This window comes from Notechis scutatus, chromosome 1, assembly GCF_049901735.1.
Source record: "Notechis scutatus isolate UNSWTSFEM ecotype Mainland chromosome 1, rNotScu1.2, whole genome shotgun sequence".
Lineage (NCBI taxonomy): Eukaryota > Metazoa > Chordata > Lepidosauria > Squamata > Elapidae > Notechis > Notechis scutatus.
The window spans coordinates 31,620,742-31,630,896 of record NC_142009.1 but is presented as its reverse complement, the minus strand read 5'-3'; the positions used below and the strand labels follow the sequence as shown (position 1 = coordinate 31,630,896).

Below are 10,155 nucleotides of genomic sequence, written 5' to 3'. Positions count from 1 at the left end.
AGTGCCCACCCCAACCTTCTGGCAAGAGCCAGCGAGGAGGAGGAGGAGAGGCAGGCGCGAGGCGGGGCGAGGCGAGCGCCACGCCAAGCAGCAACAGAAAAGGCGGGCGCCACCTTTTCTGCTTCTGTCCCCGCCGCCGCCCCCCCCACCCCGCCGCCGCTGCCACTTCTGCCCCCACCGCCGCCACCGCCGCTTCTGCCCCCGCCGCCACCACCTCTGCCCCTGCCGCCCCCCCACCCCGCCGCCGCTGCCGTTTCTGCCCCCGCCACCGCCGCTTCTGCCCCCGCCGCCGCTGCTGCCACCGCTGCTTCTGCCCCTGCCGCCGCCGCTTCTGCCCCCGCCCCCCCCACCCCACTGCCGCCGCCACTTCTGCCCCCGCTGCCGCCCTCCCACCCCGCCCCCACTGCTGCCACCCCCCTCACCCCGCAAAATTTGGCCGGAAAATTAATAAAAAATAAATAATTTTTAATAAATAATTAATAATAAATAATAAAAATAATTTATAATTTATTATATAATTTTATAATATAATTATTTTATAATAATTTATTATATGTGTGGCCCAAACCAAATTTTCATCTTCTAATGTGGCCCAGGGAAGGTGAAAGGTTGGACACCCCTGCTCTAAACAAATGCAGTGTTTTTTATATACAATTTTTATTGAAGAAATATTTTTGCAGGATTAAAAACTAAGGAAACATAAAGCTAGGACATATTTTTTAAAAAAAAATCATGAAAAAAATAGAAGAAAATATTTAAAGAAGTAATTTTTGATCTTCCTTGCAGCAGGACAAATGCAATTACATTAATTGCCAGGAAATGTTTTAAAACTACTATTACTAAAATCACTTTGGATTTGTCTTTTTCTTGGGATGCATATCTCTCTGGTGTAATGGTGTTGAGGAAGTCTTTAAGAACCTAGTTATTTTCCCAGGATCCTGAATAGGGAGCTCTACAGCCCTTGGGGTTTTGTGTTTTGTACTTAGTATCTCCACATATATGCAGTCTCTTTATGTTTTTTATTCTCAGTAATGTAAATCACCTAGAATTGGTCTCTAGCTGGGCAGCCTTATAATTATACTAACACTATATCAATAATTTACATCTACATCTCTCAGACCTGGGGCATTGTTCATGACTATGCATGAACAATGGTCAGTGCTATTTTGCCACTGGATAAGGATTAACAGAATTTAAGAGTGGTTGGACATAGGCTACTTGTAGGAACATAACTGCTCCAGGCTGATTCCCTTTTTGATTCTAAACAATGAATTAATTAACAATAACTCTTATTCTTCTCATAGTTTTCTAAGAGTTTGTTCTTTTTTTAAGAATATTTCTAGCTTCCTCCTTAGACACTATTAGAGAGCAGAAGTGTCTTCAGAGTCTGATGGTTTTATCCAAGTGACAAAGTAAACATGACAACAGAGCATTGCTACCAATGTCATGATGCATGTACAATAGGGGGACAACTGATGTCATAATAATGTCAATGTTCCAAAGAAACTCCTCATCTCCATTCACCACTCAGAGACAAAGTCCATCCAAGTAAGAATTTATTTAAAAAGTCATGTTGGCACATCTGGGAAAACCTGAATCTGAAACTTCCAGGTTTTCCCTTCCCCAAGTGAAATTCAAAGATCCATCCCCTGCACCCATCAGTCCATCACATGGCCCACTCAAACATCTCTGAAACAGAAACCACTTCTTCGTTCAACCCCCTCCAGGTGCAGGATGACCCATCCTTGGCTTTTGATAAGAAGTTGTTTAATCTAAATTACTACTCACTAAGAATTCCCCCCTCCCAAATTTCCAGGCACTATCTGTGGCAGCCTCCAAGCTTCTACAAAACTTTTATGGTTAATAAAATATGGCCTTCCATAGCTGACAAATAATAAGATGCTCTTATTATGATTTGTCCTTCTTTTACCCCAACCCATCAGAGAACATTTTTAATAGAAAACTGTATTGGCCTTTTGGTTTATTCTTACTTACATTCTTTTTGAGCATTAATTTTTATCATTTGACATCACTTTGAAGTATTATGATGAGATTTGTCCTTCTTGACCATTAAGTCTTTTTCTCATACTTCCTTCTTTAGTTGTCCTGTGTGTTTCCCCACAGACTTCTTTTAAAATAATCAATCAATGAATGGTTTCCCTCATTCCATACCTTTCTCCTTCTACCATGAATTTTTTTTAGTCAGCTGCATTATTTCCCATAATAATGATAATTCTCTTGTATATCAGAATATATTCTGAACAAATGCTGCTTTTGGGGATGGGGGTAACTGAATCAATAAAATATATAACAAATGAAAAAAATATACAAATAAGTTAATAACTCTAGAACAATATACTGATGTAGGCTTTTATAGAACATTGTCTGTTAATTTTCAAAATTGATTTGCTGCTGCTGACTTATGGTTCTCTCTCATTTCTAAATCTGCAATCCTTGTTTCTTTTAAATAAATATCTATAGGGGTCCCCTTGGTCCAGTATAAAATATCAGGAAATTTTTGAAGAGTCTGAAGAGTTCTGAAGAAGATATTGAAATAATGGTGGTTGGATGGTGTGCAAGCAATTCTCCTGAGATACAAATATTTTGATTGAATATATGATCTAGAAAAAAATAACTGTTTAACCTGTTGATCTGTATATTAAAACTCTATAATAGCAATTGGCAATTGGAAATTATTATACTCCTTTACTGTATCAAACTGGGATTAAATACTAATTAGAAAAAATTGACCAAACTGAGATTAATAACATGACAAATGTGTAATTTCCATGTGACTAGATGGGTCCAGATATTACCCTGAATACTGCAAGTGCTTCACACTATTTTTGTTTAACTTTGATTGAGTTGGACACAATTTTATAAAATTTGAGATAATGAATATCTCAGAGTTCTGTAGGAGAAAATGATCATTCTTATGTGAATAGAATTTTCTAAGTGCACAGAGGGGCATTTCTACTTTTCAAGACTAGAAAATGAGAACAAAAATTATTTAGATGATTATTAATATTAATAGGTTTATCCATTCAGTTATTGTCACAAACAAGCTAACGTTCATGAGAATGCTGGCATTCCAGGTCATTCATTGTAATATGAATGTGTACAACTAGAGATAGCATAAAACCCTTAAAAATCAAATGTAAATGATGTTTGGGAAAGGCAGACACAGAAAGAAAACACTTGTCCATAAACTTTTCAGAAATTACTCTTTACATAAAAACTGGATCCATTTTGGATGTCACATGAGATACTTTGAAAGCACTGCCAAGTCAAAACTATGGAAGTTTCCATAGGAACCTCTGGAGGATTCTGATCCTGGTTGATTTGCTATCCCAGCCCAGTAAATGTTCAGCCTATTCAAAATATTATGATAACATTTTGCTTCTTTCATTATATAAAGTTCCGCTTGTTTAGAGATCATAGCAGCTGATTCCAGGCCCAAATAGGCTTTCCCATGTCTCTACCAAATGTATTGGGAATGGAAATTATATAGATGATATCCCAGGTTTTCTCTAGGGAGAAGAGATATTCACCAATAATTTCTTCAGCAAGCTATTAAAAATATTTTACATGAGAAACCCATATTTCTGTTAAGATGTAATTTTTTGTCTGTCTGTCTATCTATCTATCTATCTATCTATCTATCTATCTATCTATCTATCTATCTATCTATCTATCATCTATCTATCCAGAGGTAGTATTCAGCAGGTTCTGACCAGTTCTGAAGAACCGGTTGCGGAAATTTTGAGTACTTCGGAGAACCAGCAAATACCACCTCTGGCTGGCTTCGCTCCCATCTATTCTCTGCCTCCTGAGTCCCAGCTGATCAGCTGGGTCTTCTTTTGTTGCCCTGCACAAGAAAATGGAGCTAGAAAGCAGGTTAGTGGGGTGGGGAGGGAATGGGATTTTACAGTATACTTCCCCTGGAGTGGGGTGGGAATGGAGATTTTACAGTATCCTTCCCCTGCCATGCCTACCAAGCCACACCCACTGAAAAAAGTTTGAATCCCACCATTGTCTGTCTGACTCTATCTCTATCTATATATGCATCTATCTATTTGTCTCTGTCTATCTATATCCATCCATCAATCTATATCTATATATCTACATCTATCCATCCATCTTTAAATTTATAAGACAATGATAATTTCTTCATTTCATTATCTTGTCTTTTTTATGATAGATCCTTCTATGGACTACAGATATGATTCTGTGGCTGAATTCAGTTCTGTAAAATTCTTTTCTATTTGCCAGAAAAGACTCCTCTCTCTCTCTCTCTCTCTCTCTCTCTCTCTCTCTCTCTCTCTCTCTCACTCACTCTCACACTCTCACTCACTCACTCACTCACTCACTCTCACTCTATCTATCTATCTATCTATCTATCTATCTATCTATCTAATGTCTGTGTGTCTGTTACAATTATATTCCATCCTTATCTAGGGGCTCAAGGCAGCATAAACAGTAATTCCTTTTCTAAATCTTCATAGTAGCAATCCTGTGAGGTAAATTAGATTGAAAGATTTGTTTGATATGATACACAGGACATATTCCAAGAAACATTTAAAGGCTTGGGCACATGTTTTATTTCATTGTCAATCAACTTCAGTATTCTAGCTTGTAGACCCTGATCAAAAATATCTAATAAACTTTAGGAACAAACAAACCAGGAAAGCTAATCAAGAAGAAGGTTTTTGTTATGCAATAGTCAACTGATTTCAATGGACTCTTTCCTACAGCATAACAATGGCTTGGATGACTACTTTCAGGATTTTGTCTTGACTTAAAACACTACAATTGGATCAGAACTTGGATGGGCTGTCTACTGCTGTGTTTCAAAAAAAATTCTAAATAGACAAATTTGGTTTTATTGTTGAGTTCCATCTGAATTTGTAAGAATATACTAGCAAGAAAAAAACTTGGAAAGAGAAAGAAAACATAGAAACAGAAGAAGCAGAAATGAAGCAGAAGAATGACCTGTCAGTTTTTGCCAATTTAAACATTTCTTGGTTGCTAACACATTTTTTCATATAACCAAAAACACCTATGTACAGGAATATCACCTAATTACACATACAGAACTCAAAATGAACAGAAATCAAATTGGTTATATTTTTAATATAAGAAAGTATAAGAGTCCAGTTACAACAGTAAGAATGTCATGATCTCATCATAGTTAAATTACAAATCAAGCTAGAAGAGAACAAAACCAACTAGTTTTTATAATATAACCCCATGTATACAATATATCCACCACTTTCAAAGCATCCATTAGGAATTGCTTCAGAGTCTTCCAGTAAAAAAAATGGCAAACTGAAAACAGGTCCGCTAAAAATAGTAATGTTCTACATTTAGGCAAGAAAAACCAAATGCACAGGTATAATATAGGTGGTACCTGACTCAGTAGTAGTAACTGAAAGGGATCTTGAAATCCTAGTGGACAATCACTTAAATATGAGCCAGCAGTGTGCTGCAGCTGCCAAAGAAACCAACACCGTTCTAAGCTGCATTACCAGAGAGATAGAATCAAGATCTTACGGAGTGTTAAGAAGATTGGACTAGAAGACCTCCAAGGTCCCTTCCAACTCAATCCATTCTATTATATAAGTGCAGAGGTGGTATTCAGCAGATTCTTACCAGTTCTGGAGAACCAGTAGCGGAAATTTTTGAATACTTCAGAGAACTGGCGAATACCACCTCTGACCAGCCCTGCCCCCATCTATTCTCTGCCTCCCAAGTCCCAGCTAATCAGCTGGGTCGTCTTTTGTTGCCCTGCACTGGAGACTGAAGCTGGAAAGCAGGTTAGTGGGGTGGGGAGGGAATGGGATTTTGCAGTAAACTTTCCCCAGGAGTGGGGGGGCAATGGAGATTTTACAGTCTCCTTCCCCTGCCACACCCACCAAGCCATGCCCACCAAGCCACGCCCACAGAACTGGTAGTAAATTTTTTGAATCCGACCACTATTTAAGAGGTTATCCATTTATCCATTCAATGGATCTTGCATTTCTATGGTTGAGAATACATTATTGACTTAATGGACCATTGTGGATCAATCATAGGAATATTTCTCTATAGTGAGTGGCCCATAGCAGAAAGTGAAGATCTCCTCAGAGCTTTTCATTAATTTATGAGAGAAAATTGCCTAAGCTGAAATTGACAATTGTGACCATAAACTAAAAATGAGCCAAGGGTATCCACAGAGAGGAAGTAAGCCAGGAATCTGGTAGATATACTTCAGAAAATAAATGAAATGTACCAAGTTGTTAAGAATCAGAGGATATATATAAGAAATATCAGAAAATGGATAAAAGTGGCACTACTAAGGAAGTAATGGCAGACTGAAATGACTCTACTCTTTGAAGAGCCTACAAGTGTGGTAGAATGAGGAGCTGGTGAATAAACCAGCTTCTTGAAATTGGTCTCCAGGCAAAGGGATCACTCACAAGAGTTCCATACAGAGGGTCCCAGTGGGAAGACTGTAAGGTAGTGGTCTCTGGTGGATTTTAGAAAGTCAGCTTTGCCCAAGCCGTGGATTCGAGCCCTCAAACAGATGTTGGGTTCACACTTCCTTCTTATTCGTTTAAAAATTGCTTGTTCACTGTTTTTTGGGATATAAAGAACCTTCAAAATGACAAATTTCACTTCACCTGGTGATTCACTTTTTATCCTCAGCAAAAGAAATTTGATGTGAGTTTAAGAACTAAAAAATAATGGGGGGTGGAGCTAGTTGGAAGGGATAACAGACAGTGAATTTCTGCCTCTTCCGGGCCATTGCAGAGAATGGATTTAAAAAATATAACACCCATCTAAAGATTATGAAATTTCTGAGATTATGAAATGAGAGTTATTTCCCTTGCTTTTCTCCTGAAAATTGGACTGTATTTGACTCAGAATTGGACACTTTGCAGAGGAGCTTTGAGCTTGGATCGGAGGTGGTATTCAGCCGGCTCAGACCGGTTCGGGTGAACCAGTAGGGAAATTTTTAAGTGGTTCTTAAGAACCAGCAAATACCACCTCTGGCTGTCCCCACCCCTGCCCACCCAGTCACCACTTGCCCCCACCCACCCACTTGCCACTTGCCCCACCTGCCCAGTCGTTCTGTCCCACCCACGCACCTGCCCCACCCCGCCACTACTTATCTCACCTCCCCAGCATAGCAGCACACACACTGTGTGGCTCCTCACCTGCCTGCCAGTGCCTTCCTGCCTGCCTGTGGCCAAGTAAGCCTGTGAGTCGTAACCAAGCTAGCTGCCCCCCTACCATCCCCGCCTACCTTCCCCACTCCCTTCCACATGGCCCGCAGCCCCGCCATGCTTCCCTGCCTTCTCCGTGCCACTTCCTGGAGGTTTCCACACTTCCCACTGCTTCCCATGCTGTCCAGGCCCCTCGTCCCGGCTGCTTCCTGCTGGTCCTGGCTGCTTCCTGCTATTCTGGCTGCTTGCTACTGTCCCAACCACTTTCCACTTATCCTGGCTGCTTCCCACACTCACCAGAGCTTCCTGCACTGTCCAGCAGGTAGACCCCTCATCTCAGCCATTTCCTGCTTGTCCTAGCTGCTTCCTGCTCATCCCACCCATTTCCTGCTCACCCCGGCTGCTTGCCGCTTGTCCTGGTTGCTTCTCACTGTCCTGGCCACTTGCCGCTCATCCCGGCCACTTGCCATTCATCCCGGCCACTTGTCATTCATCCCGGCCACTTGCCGCTGTCCTGGACACTTGTTACTCATCCCAGCCACTTTTTGCTCATCCCAGCCACTTTCCACGCTTCTCAAAGCTTCCCACAGCATCTGGAATGCTGGCTGAATCTTGCTGATGGCTTCCCGGGTGGCACTTCTTTCTTCTCCTTGTAGCACTGAGCTGCTTGGCTTTTGAAATGGCAGCTTCTCTGGCTGCTGAACCCAAGCACTTTGAAATCCAAGAGTACGGCTTTCAAAAGCCAAGAATCTCAGTGTTACAAAGTGCAGAAGTGCCAGGAAGCATCAGAAAGCTGAAAGCTGTTGCTTTCCCAGACTCCAAGGACTGAAGATTCTATTTTTCAATCTGCAGAAAGGTAGAGCTGTTTGTGAGCCTGCGAGAAACTCTTGAATCTACCTGCCTGCCTTCACCTAATTTGGGATAAGTTGCTCTCTTTTTTTTTTTTTTTGAAATTTGTGGCTGTGAGATGTTGTTTGTTTCTGTGATTGTTTTCAAATGGTGTTGTATAATTTTGTGAGTTTGCTTTGCTTGCAAGCAAATTTTATGTTGTTTTATATTGTGGAATTTGTGGCTGTGAGATTTTGTGTGTTTTGTTATGCCTGTCCTTGATGGCTTTTATTCCTGAAAGCTTTGTCTGAGAAGAAGAAAAGGGAAGTTCTCCTTAATTTTAAGTGCTAATCTATTCATTTCTGCATATTCTAATATTTTTATTACATTTTCATCTATAGGGTTTTTTTTGTTTCTCCACTGTTGTGAAAACACAATTCTAGCAATGTGTAAAATTAAATGTGTATTGTATTCCCTTTAAAATATCGAACAAAATATTTCTGGTTTTAAATTTATATGTTGCTTTACCATTGTTTCTAACCATGACACCACTAACTCTGGAATAGATACTTGACTTGAGTACAAGCTGAGCCCAATACTGAACCTAATTCATGAACCAGATTATTGATGAAGCTTCAACGCTATCATGCAAACCAGTTATGATAATTTTCTTAAAAGTTGAGTTTTCTCACCAATAATTATTGTTGAGCTTGTTGAATTGGAAAACCAAGATGCAGAGACAATTTGTTCTTCAGTTATGGGAAGTTTAAATAAGTTTGGGTTTAGTAAGGGCTACCTAGAAAAAAATTTAATAGCATTTTGCTCTGTTGGTGCCAATGTTTGCTTGGGAGAAAATCTGGAGTGAGCACTAGAATAGCAAAAGAGTTTCCAAACATCATAATATGGTACTGCTTAAACCGTTGGCTCCAACTTGTTTTAGATGACTCTATAAAGGAAATAAAACAACTAAATCATTTTAAAATATTTATTGACAAGTTATTCACTATTTTTCATAAATCCAATAAGAGTCAAATGGCATTTACCAAAATATCTGAACAACCTGAAATGGAAATTATAAAGATTGGTAGAGTTTTTGGAGCAAGATGGGCTGCCTGTAGTTTAAGGTCAACCCTAGCCATGTGGCGTGCTTATCCAGTGCTACATCAGTATTTTCATTCAAATGAAAAATACCCAGGTATGGCTGGCCATCTTGAAAATACATATTTTATCACTGATTTGACATTGATTATTGATATTCTAAATTAAATTTCTCTTCTTTCTAATGCACTGTAAGCAAGAAATGTAGACATCATAAAGGCTGAAAAACTTGTGATAAGATCAATTAAATCGTTTGAAATGTTTAGAAAGGAAAAGGGTACATACAAAAAAAGATTGATGGATTAACTACTTCAGAAACTTTCAAAAATATAAATTTTGTACAAAATCATTGATTTGTTGGACTTCCTTGGGAAAGACTTTTAGAAAGCATTGTAACTAATTTGAAGAAAAGACTGATGGATTATGAACATTTAAAAACAAGTAGCCGCTTTCAAAACACGAATAATTTACAATTTCTCAATTTTTTGGAGCCAGATTACTGGAATGTCAAAGTAGTAGTAGTTCCACGCACAGCAGCTGAAGAACAATTGCTTGCATTTAGTGACTTTTACAATTATGAAATTAATATTAATTATTATAGAGACTTTGTAGAAAATGTCTTAAAATATTCCCAGAAATATGCAATTCCTGACAGTATTTAAAAAAAAAAAAGCTAAAGATATTGTCAGAACAATTGCTATAAGTTCAGCAGAAGCGGAAAGGGGTTTTTCAAAAATGAACATCATGTGTTCAGAGAAGAGAACTCGCCTGTTTCCAACATAACAACCCAATGACCATTAGTCTACCTCTAAAAGAATAGTACTCTATTCCTACAGACAAAAAATGGTTGAGAGCACATCACACACCCGATGATGCTCAAGTAAAATTGAAGAAAAGTGCAAGTGAGAAGGACCTCAATGAAACATCAATATGGCAATACCTTAAAGGTAAATAGCACTTTTATTGTTCTTATGTATGTATTTGTGTACCTCTTTTATTATTTTGTGTACTTCTTTTATTC

General features: G+C 39.0%; 1 pseudogene; it reads left to right on the top strand.

Moving 5' to 3' along the window:
- The first annotated feature begins 8,793 nt into the window (after positions 1–8,793).
- LOC148132734 (E3 SUMO-protein ligase KIAA1586 pseudogene) lies at positions 8,794–9,917 on the top strand (annotated as a pseudogene).
- The last annotated feature ends 238 nt before the right edge of the window (positions 9,918–10,155 follow it).